This window comes from Convolutriloba macropyga, chromosome 6, assembly GCF_964194025.1.
Source record: "Convolutriloba macropyga chromosome 6, txConMacr16.3, whole genome shotgun sequence".
Lineage (NCBI taxonomy): Eukaryota > Metazoa > Xenacoelomorpha > Acoela > Convolutidae > Convolutriloba > Convolutriloba macropyga.
Window position 1 is genome coordinate 8,044,766 of NC_134473.1, and position 11,115 is coordinate 8,055,880.

General features: G+C 35.1%; 1 protein-coding gene across 1 annotated transcript in view; it reads right to left on the bottom strand.

Annotated features, from left to right (window-relative positions):
* Window positions 1-10,579, bottom strand: part of LOC142340662 (melatonin receptor type 1C-like) — a 53,219-nt gene extending 42,640 nt beyond the window's left edge. Inside the window, exon 1 of the mRNA XM_075391353.1 lies at window positions 10,419-10,579. The gene's annotated coding sequence lies outside the window, so the exon portion shown is untranslated. The remainder of the gene's footprint in view (window positions 1-10,418) is intronic.
* Between the last annotated feature and the right edge of the window lie 536 nt (window positions 10,580-11,115).

The window sequence follows — 11,115 nt, forward strand, 5'->3', positions numbered from 1 at the left end:
GTGGATCTTGCATCTCAACTGGTTTAACGTAGTTTTTTTCCAAGTCAATTTGCAGCGTTTTTCTATAGTTGTCACCAAGTTGAGGATTACGCTCGAGTCGCCTATTCAAGCTTTTGATTTGACTAAGGGCGGAAAATTAATTATTTTCCAAATATGAGTTTTCTTTCCAAGGCAATTTAATTTCAAATCTTTGTCCATTGAAATTGATTGAGTCTTTCATTATCTGGATAAATTTTTGATCAAGAGGAGATGAAGGCTTGCTTTCTGGTTGAATTCCTTCCGATTCAATTCTCCAGAACTGTTGAACTAGTTCTTCTAGCTCGGGTTTGTCCATTCGATTTCTTGAAACTTGAAAAACGAAGGCTTTGTTTGGCAGATTGGAGGATTTAGGATGGTTGTCTGTGAAAAAATTTTCGTATTCACCGGCTAGTGTCCAACCTAATTTAGTTTTGACACCAAACGGTTGAAGTTGATTTCCTTGAATGACAAGAGTGGGATAGGTGAATGCAAAAGGCGTTAACACCAAGGAGGGCGCCGATTTTGCCATCGGCAATACAAGGAAAGTGAACATGGCGTACGTTGTTAAATTCATCGCAAATTTGATTCATTTGGAAAACATTTGCGGCACTGACATTTAAAGATGGTGTGCTGTATGCTCGAGAGAGTTCAAAGGAAATCTCTGATGATTGGTAAGGAGTAAAACTGACTGGTTCCTTTATTTTAGAGAGAGTCATGTTAATTTCAGTGATAAGGAACTGAAGAGGAACTGATTGCTGAGATTCGCAAGGAAGCTCAAAATATTCTGAAATGGCATCCAGAACAAAACTACATTGACTACCAGGATCAATTAAGGCATATGTATCGAAGGCTTTATTTCCTTTCAGAATTGAAACGGGGATGAGTTGAAGCTGCTCATACCAGTTTTTTGGTGCATCGGGACTATGGTTGATGCTAAAATACTGACTGGTACTGCTTCCATTTAGGTTTCGTCTTTGAGGGTTGGTTTGGTTTTGACCGTTGAAGGATTGCCCGTAGCGGCTGTTTGAATACTTATTCTGCAGACATTTTGTCTGAGAATTATTGATCGTATTTTCAACCGCTGTCTTGTTGTTTAACGAAACAGTACGTTGATGTTTTTGTGCGTTTTCTCTTGAAAAAGCTGCTGTTGGACGTTTGATTTGTTTTACTGGGTCATGCAATGTTGTATGAAGGAAACCACTGCATAATTGGCATCGTTTAGTTGACGGACATGTCTGTTTGTGGTGATTATTGCTAAGACAATTTCTACCCAAACTGTTTTTGCTAACAATGCTGTATCTCTCACTAGGAGGACAAAGCTGGTATTCAGGGCAAACTGCAAGGCTGTGATTATTTTTGCATTTTTCGCAAGATCTGATTGCGTTGAAACTCTTCGGAGAAGAATTTGTTGACTGCGGCTGCGGACTCTGTTGCAATTGATGCTTTTGGTTCCTGTCCTGATTAACAACTAGAGAGCTTAAGGGTTGTGATGTATAGTTTCTGTAAGCTGTACTAGCGTTGAAGTTTCAGCTTCCAAACTTTTTGCAACTGGGGAATGTGTTTCTCATGGGGTTTTCCCGTTTAACTTTATCATAAACTTGAGCTTGAAGCTCTAACCACTGTTCGAATTCCGCAAAAGATGGGTCTGAACGGAACCCAGTGAGACAGTGCTCGGTCCATTTAAGGATGAGGTTGTGTGGAAACTTTTCTTTGGCATTTTTCAATAGCGTTGTTGATTGAAGGTCTGCTATAAAACCAAGGTATTGGAGTTCCTGAACAAGTCTTTTCAAAAAGGACGAAAAGGCAATAAAACCTTGCTTGTTCTGATGATTGACTTGCCAGTTTTCTAGTTGGTTGATAAAGGCATCAACCACGATAGTGCGGTCACCGAAGTGATTTATCAGCTCGTTTAAGGCTGTCTGGTAATACGACGGGTCGCAAGAATACGCGTGTATCTTTGGCTTTTCCTGACACAGAATTCTGTAGATACGTTATTCGGTGTGTATCTGTGATTGATATGTTATGGTGGATCATACTGTAGAAATTGTTAATCCATTCACGGAAGTGGAGAGGATCTCCATTAAAACTTTATAACTTTAGTGGAGGTAATTTAATAGAATGTTTATAATCAAGATTTGTCAATTGTGTAACAGGGTTAAAATTAGCATTTGATGCACTGGCATGTGAGTTTTTCACAATTAAATTGCTTGGCTCATTGTTTGGGTGACAAAATTGGTTTTGTTTTGCGTTGCTTTGTGTCTGTGAGTCAACGAAATTTGGTACATTTGCACCGAAGGGCATTGAAGATGCTGGAAAGTCAGGGGCAGTTTGACTTTGATAAATTTGCAGATTGTTAGGCAAAAATGTTGGTTGTGAGCGAAGTTGAGACACAGCTTGTTGGTTCGTTTGTTTCTGAGTGTAACTTTGAGTAGGAAGTGATGAAAATTGCAATGCAGATATATTAGGAAACTGATTGTGGTTTTGTGGAAACAAACTGTTATTAAGCTGCTGAAACAGTTGAGGATTCTGTTGTTCAGAAGGAAGAAAACATTTTTTTGTTGGGTTACTTGCTCAGCATGCGTTGCATATGTGTACTGCGGATTTTGTAATTGAATGCTTTCCGCAACAACACTTGACTGATTTTTTGTTAGCTGCGGGCAACTATTCGCATTTGTTGGAAATTGAGTGGGGTACTGACTTCCTGAGTTGAAGTTCTTGCTTGGGCTGCAATAAGGTTCTTGAGCAAAAACTTGCATCGATTGCTATTGAATAACAGGATTTGATTTGCCTTTGTTATATCTAGCAATTTTTTTATTTTGGGTTTCATGACAAGCTTGATTTGTGTTTGAAATATGAATCTATTTTCAGTCACTGGTTTTGAGAATAAATGCTCAGTAATGCTGACCTTAGGAATACTTGAAGCACGATATTCGGATTTAGCTGTAATACTGTCGCTTGAAATGCCCAGGTTAGTTATAGGCGGCAAAAGGTTTATCAAATGGTTTTCATTTGCTTCACTGTTGTCGAGAGTGATCGGGGCTGTGTTGTCGAGTGATGAGACTGTAGGGTGGCAAGTTTGTATGGTTTTTAGGGTTGATAGTGGCATATTGAGTGTCATCAGTTGCACTGTTAAAGACATGTGTATCATGGGCTTGTGTGAAAGGATTGTGAACGTGGTTATCAGTTCCTGCAAGATTATGTTCTTCTTGACTGATTTCCAAGTTTTGCATTTCTGTTGGTCTTTGGTGAGCGCCAAGAACACGTTCGAAGTTTATTTGTGGAGCAGTTGACGGTTAAAAAAAAGTGTTGGTTTTCCTGGTCGAGGCGGGATAGCAGCAGGCTGAATTGGGTTGACTGGGCTGCTTTTCTGTTGTTCCAGGTTACATCGGAGCTTGTTGTCTTCATTGATGTCTATTGAGACGGGCGTAGATCGATGAGATCGGTTTTCTCTGCTTGAGATCATGCTGACTTTATCTCTGATCCGTTGGGAGGACTGGCTCAGTTGACCATCATCGTCCAAAAGATCAACTTGTAACTGTATTTCGTTAAGACGGTTGATCAGTTTGGTTTGTCTGCTCAGAATTGATGTTGCTGTATTCTGATGAGGCTGCTGCTTCATCAAGTTCTACAACAACTCCTTGAGTTCCTTTTCGTTGGCTCTGTTTCGTTCAATCAGCAGAGACAAGGATCGATAACTCTTTCTTTGCTGAATGGTTTTCTCCAAAAGGTCGAGCTGGTTTTTCATGGTCATTTCTGTCGTTTAAACATGCTGATGGCAAACTGGCATTCAGCAGTGATCTGCTTAGACATCTTGCTGCTTGTTGGGTTCTCTTGACCGTTTGTTGCTGTTGTAGACGTGACGTTGAAATTCTTTGTTGAAGGTAAAAAACGGCTTAAAGAACCGGAGCGACGCAAATTTTGATGTAAAAGTTGTCTAAGGTTTGAATGCTAATGTTCCTAGTTTTTTCTTGTTCAAAAAACCAACGACGCAACCTGTCTCAAAAACGGATGTCCTAGGATGTGTTTTGTTTGCTAAATCTAGCTTTTAGGCACTCAAACAAATTTGAAATCTTTTCCGAACGTTCGCGCGCTTTAGTAGAGTTTTGTTCAACAGACCCAACTAATTGCTTGTTTTTTGTTGAAAAAAAACACAAGTTTTGCTTAAATAGCTGGCTTTGACTGTTTCAACTAATGTGTTTGGTTACTTTTATTAACAGGAAACTTGTGCTTTGCTAAAATTATGCAGTTGAAACGATATTACACCAGAACCCGAATAATTGTTACATTAAATTATTTTTTTCTTGTAAAATTGTAAAACCTGATAAATGTTCTCAACAAATAGCTAATGATCTACCATCAGACCTAAAAACTACCTAAAAATTTCTCTTATTTCCCTGACCCTAACCGTAAAACTTTAGCGATTAAAATCTGACAGATCTTTCCGTAAATTTAAAAAAAGCAAATTTCTTTTGTTTCTTTTTCAGGAGATCTGTTTTTTGTGGGCTAAAACCCGAGAAGTTGTTTCAAATGCGATGCGTGTAGGCAACAAGGGCTACGAGAAAAACACAAAAGGTGGAAGAACTTTAATAAACCACAAGAACCTTGAAAACTTTGTAGAAATTGTAACTTTCTTCTTTTCTGAAACTTTTCTTTTCTCCAACTCTTTGTTAATCTGATTGATCTTGTGGTGCTTCTAGTGCCATCCAAAACCATGACATTAGACCGATTTTTCGCTTATGGCTGGATTTTTGAAGAATTGATTGAGATGACGTCTGAGATCTCTTTGTGAAAAGGAATCCGTTTTGATGTTGAAAAAAAAATCAAACATCGGTAACTTCTGAAACCGTTATTTTCTTCTTCACAGTATGGTAACGTCTGAAACCATAGGGCTAAGGGACTTCGCAGACGTTAACGTCTGAGACCGATGACTTCTGCAAAAAATAGGTTTTTGCAAAAAACAATTCTTGCTCTTTTTTGGTGGGTATTGAGAGTTTTTTTTTCATAATAAAATGAAGCGGGCAGTTTAAAAAACGCTTTTTGATTTTATCCGGCCAAAAAAGTTTTTTCGTTTTTCTAAAACTAAAGGAAGTTATCCAAGTAATGACCTTCTTGGTTCTGTGACAACTAGCTCAAAAGTGAGTTTGAACAATGGAATACAGATTATATTAGAATATCAGGCCAAGAATATGAAGAAGGTTTTTTGGATTTCTTTTGTCACAAACGAATTTTGTGTCAACTTTCGTTTCTGAATATCTAATTGAAATTATCCAAATAATGACCTTTCTGGCTCATTAACAACAGGTTCAAAAGTGAAGTTGAACTATTAAAAGTAGATTCTTTGAGAATATCAGACTAAGAATTTGAAGAACGTTTTTTGAATTTCTGTTTTCAAAAAAGTTTTTCTCGACAATTTTCGTTTCTGAATAGCTAATTGACTTTATACAATTAGTGACCTTTCTGGTTCATTAACAGTAAGTTCAATAGTGAGGTTGAACTATTGAAAGTAGATTCTATGAGAATATGACGCTAAGAATTTGATGAACGTTTTTTGAATTTCTGTTTTCAAAAACGTTTTTCTCGTCAATTTTCGTTTTTAGGAACAATTTCTTGCACTAAGAAGTTGTCATTGCGTTAAATAAATTCCCACAAGTATGCGTCAAAGAAATTTGCCTAAAAAAGCAGTGAAATTTTGATAAAAGTGGAAAAATTTCAGGTTTTGTCTTTTTTTTCTCTTTTTTGACCTGTAAAAAATACTGATATTTGGATTGATCTCACCGGGGAACAGGACTTCTTGAGGTGACGTCTGAAACCTAGGGCAATCAGCGACAGTGACGTCTGAAACCGTAGTAGGAAAAAAAATCCTCCAGGAGTAACGTCTGACACCACCCAAAAAAAATGGTCCTTCTGGGTAACGTCTGTAACCCAAAAATTTTTGGCACCAAAAGTGTCTTTGTCTTTAGGGCCTTTGTCTTTAGTGTTTTTGATCTTTTCTGTTCTGTATTTTGTGCATCGCACAGTCTCTGGGCCTCACGTCCTTGCTGTGACAGTTGTTAGGTGATGCCTTTGTGTTGTGCCCAGCACAGAATGTAGAACTGTGGGGAGACTCAAGTCCGACATTTAGGGCCGTAAAGGAAGCTTCTGTCCGGAGAGGGTCACTAATTACTTGTTCTATATATATGGGAACAAGTTCTCTAGCCAAAAGATTATATTGAGTAAAGGTTTTTGTTACAGTTTTCTGATGATTACATATTTGCGGGTAACCGTTTTCAACTTGTTCAAGGACTCGAGTCAAGTTTTCTTGCGCTTGACTTGATTGTTTCATAACACTCTTAAAAGTTAACGTTTCGACTTAAAAGGCTCTTGAAACTAAACCATTCAACTCGCTGGGTTCCTACAGGTTAAACTTTTGACTCACATAATTTCTTATATAACTCTTTTAATACATGTTGTTACCAGACATTGTAGCAAAAACAAAAATAAGTTGTAAACAGATGCTTTAAAAATATAGAAAGCCAATTGAGACCTACTCTTCGTTAACTGAATTGCAAAAGGACCTCTAGAAATGATAAAATTGCGAATTAAACTTTTTTCAACTTAGGTTTGCATTCTGATATGTTATCCAAATTGAGCAACTAACTCTCACCTGCTTTCTACGGTAAATGACTGAGTGTCAAATTGAATTAACCAATAGGAGGCGAGCTCAACCGGACCGGCGAGCTCAACCGGACCTAAACCTCCAAGTTAGCCATTCGACCTGCAAGTTGCTACAAATTTACCATTCGACTTGCAAGTTCCTACAAGTTAACATTTTGACTTGCAAGTTCTTACAACGTAACCATCTTTTGCAAGAACTTGCAAGTTATTTCAAGTTAACCATTAGGTCTGGACCCTAAAGTTATAGCTTTTTCGAAAATACCACTTATATTGAATTTATACAATATGGTAAACTGCAACATAACAATACTGATTCTTTTAAAACATTGGTCTCTAAAAACGCGCAGTAAGTTAAAATGATTTAACAATAGTTAACTAAAGTAGCCTTAAGATTTCTCAGCTAATGAAAAAACAGGATACAGAGAGTCTCAGTAATGCGCGTTTGTATAACTGTGCCTAAAAAAGAAAATGCTAAAATGCTATAATGCCTTGAAGACCTTGGTGGATATCGCTATATTGACGCTCAAAGCAAGTTAAAGCCCACAACTGGAGATTTTAGAAAAAGTCACTGAGTTAATCGTATACTATGAGCGGTACAAATTTTTTGTTGCAAGAAAAAAATCCAGACTAATACCAAAAAATTTTTTTCAATCTACTGGTTGGCTTTCTACTTTCTGTACTTACAGGTTTCCACAATTTAAAAGGCAACAAAATAGAAAAAAGTCAGGTTAAGCAGCGATTTTCTAAATTTGGCTTCTGCCAATTTTTGTTCCGACTCCTCTTGAAGGGGGAGGGGAGAAATATATAATCAAATTGGTTTTTTTTAGACAATTTTGATCGATCGATTTTTTCATTTTAGAGAGTTGTGAGTGGTATCATTAGAAAGCTCGTCCAGCGTAGAATTTGGAATTAAAAGTAATTTTTTTCGTGTTTTACAGGGAGTTATGGAGGTTTAATCTTCTGAGAAAACTAGAATGAATTCCGTTGTTTTTATTCACATTTTCCGGAATTTTTGACTAAATTTTGGACAATTTTGCAAAAAATTTGTAAATTTTTTCAGAAAAAGTACGGTTGATTTCATTTTTAAAGACAAAAAATTATTGTCGACAATTTTTATATATTTTTTTGTCAAAAATTCTGGCTAAATATTTCAAAATTCAGACTTTTTCATCAAAAACAGCACAAAAAAGGCTTTTTAGTCCGCTGTGATTAAATTTTCCGGAAGTACACACGCAAAACACCACCAACACAATCTTTGAAGACTCAGAAGGGGGCTATTTCTACTTCAACTTCCGCTGAAAGTGTTCTGTAATTAAAACTTTGCAGTTTTTTTGCTAACTTTACTCGTTGATTATCAAAAACGCAGCATTTATTTTTGATTTTTAACTAAAAAATTATCTATATCAATACTATTCGGAAAGTTAAGTGTTCTTAATTGACGAGCAGCATTTGCAGAGCTAGTTTTGGACCAGTTCTGGACTGTTATATTCCAAAACAAATCGGATTTTAATCAGTCGGTCTTTTTCATTAAAAAAATTCGATATTTTTTATATACTAATTAAAAAATAAAGGCTCCTAACGGACAAGCACCATTAGCAGGGCTAACTTTGGACAAAACTTGGACAATTACAATGCAACAATAATTCGGATCGCAATCAGTCGGTCTATTTTTAAATTAAATTAGTCGATATTTTCTATATTACTTAAAGAACAGAACATTTCAAATCAATGCTCAGAAGTGATAGATTCAATTGGCTTCCTATGCAGCTGCAAAATAATGCATCTAGTTTTTTACTTGAAAACTTATGATCGTTTTAACTTTTAAAAACATTTGATTTTTAAATAAATAATGGCTTATTGAAATTAGCCTCAATTTTTTCTTAATAATTTTGTCTAATTGTAGCTTAGTGTCAGCAATGAAAAAAATGCTTCTTCTTTCTACTGATTCAAAATTTAATCTATTTTGCGGTTATACGCTTTAAGATTTGGTTTTCTGGCTTCGATACTGCTAGATTTCAATTTTTTTTATTTTTACGTATTTGCCAATTTTTCACGTTTTCTAGTTTTGTCACATTATCACGTTATTGACAGTTCCCATATCAATTTATTGGCATTCCAAATAAGGAACAATTGATAATATTAAAATCTTTAAGATATGGATTATGGTTTTAACGGCTTCGACACTACTTTCTCGAGAAATTAATTGAAATTTTCATATTTGTGTTTATCTGTCGTTTTTACTTAGTCCTTTTCGTGTGAAATTTCCTGTATAGTGACAAGTTTCACTGGTTTTTCATGACAGCACAAATGAGCGAATATTAGTAGATAGCTGAGCGTTTTTCATGACTTTGATAACAATTGTTTTCAAAATAAAATAAACTTTTTAACTTCGCAATTTTGTTCCTTTAATTGTCTATTTGTTACCTAGTCTCGTTCATTTCAGGTAAATTATGATACCGTTGGTGATACTGTTGGTGAGATTGGTGTAACAAAATCTAATGTTCTTAGAGAATTCGTTTTCATAAAAAATTAAACTAATTTTTAATTTTTGTCATAAATGACGTTTTTTTTGTAGCCGTAAGACAAATTCTGGAAACTTGATGGTCTCAGGGGCTTCCTTCTGACGAGTAAACAAACCTAATAAGTATGTTTACTTTGTAATTAATGACTTTCATGACTTTGGAAATAATTTTTTTCGAAAAAAAAACAAAACCATTACCTAATTTTGCTCTTTTTTCTTTTTTTCTACTTGTTACCTTGTCTAATTAATGAGAAGTGACATACTACATTATTGATATGCGAAGAAAGTAAAATCGAACACATTCTGAGAGCCGAAATATGGCTTTACGACTTCAAAGGCGTTTTCAGGAAATTTTTAATTGATTTTTTGTTTGTCTATTTGTTGTTCTTTTTGTAAGCGAATAAAATTTAATACCGATGGTTCCTAATGTAATTCTATAGAAGAATTAGCAATCGTAAACCTAAGGGATATTTTAGTTGATTTCTAATGGTTTTCATTACTTTGAAATTAATTGTTTTTTTAAAAAAAGAATAGCCTTAACTTTACTCTTTTTGGTCTCTATTGTCTAATTGTTACCAAGCCTAATTATGGACTAGTCCCATAGATTTTCTGGTCAATTACAAGTTATTTTGTTTAGTTTCAGTTTTATCTGACGCATATTTGACTTTGTTAATAACTTTTGTTTTTTAAAACGGACAATGTTTTTAACGTAAATAATTGTTTGTTGTTGTTGTTTGATTTTGCTGTTCGTCTTGACTCGCTTTCTTGACATTGGCATATCTCATCAATCTTGCCTCATTTTTTACTCCACTGAGTTATTTTCTTCGGAGGCTATCTTTTCGTTCATAAACCAATTTTTTGAACAATACTTGAATTTTTGTGTTTTTCTATCTGTTCCTCATTTGGTAGACAATTATGCCAAAATTAAAAGATGAGCGGGGTCGGAACCTTATGCGCGATCGTACGTTACCGAGCCTCCTTGTTGATTTATACGTTGCACGGAGGAATGGTGGTTAATCTGAGATGTAAAAAAATAATTTTTTGGTCTCATATAGTTTTTTGTACTTGTTAAAGAAAGGTAAAAAAAGCGAGATTGAAATGAACAAAACAAATAGACTTGTACTCAATATTTTGTGTACCATCGTGAATAACTTCATTCATGTAACTGTGAGCCATTGAAAAATTGTAAACTGATCGATTGTTTTGTGAAATAAAATCCACATACCAGAAATAGAAGGTGAGAGAATTAAAACTGAGAACAGTAGTTACAGAGTAAAGGATACTTTTTTTAGTTGACTAAACATGTAAAAACAAACACTTGACGTAGAGAGCGAGGAAAAATCATCGATTAGGTGTGAGGCTATTCGACTGCTATTCCATGGGCGGTTTCAGTGGTCATTAAAACTAAAGGCCAAATAAACAAAAACAAAAATAATGAGCCGTTTTTTCTCATCAATTTGAACCAATATATGATAAAAAAAAATTATGGTGCCTCTATTTAGCTAACAAACATATAAAAGCATCAAAGCGCCTGTTACTGACAGATCTTTTAAATAAAATATGCTAGAAAATTTATCGCCGACGTCACAGACAAACATAAAAGCAACTCAAAGTTGGAGAGAAAAGCTCTATTTTAGAGCCCCCTGAATTAACCCCTCATAACTAAGATTAACATCCATCAGTGAACTTGAAAGTGGACCTTTAGAACCAATAATGCGAGGGTTATTGATGCGTATGCAAATATTTACAAATTATTTTATTTCAAGGTACAAATGATGAATATTCGATGATTTCAAATACTTTTGTAAAAAGATTTAGTATCAGAACATCGCAAATGATTTTTGAGAAGGTCGACAGTTTAGTAGAAAGCAAAAAAAAAACACGAACAAAGAAAATTTGGATTAATAATTAAAATAATAACA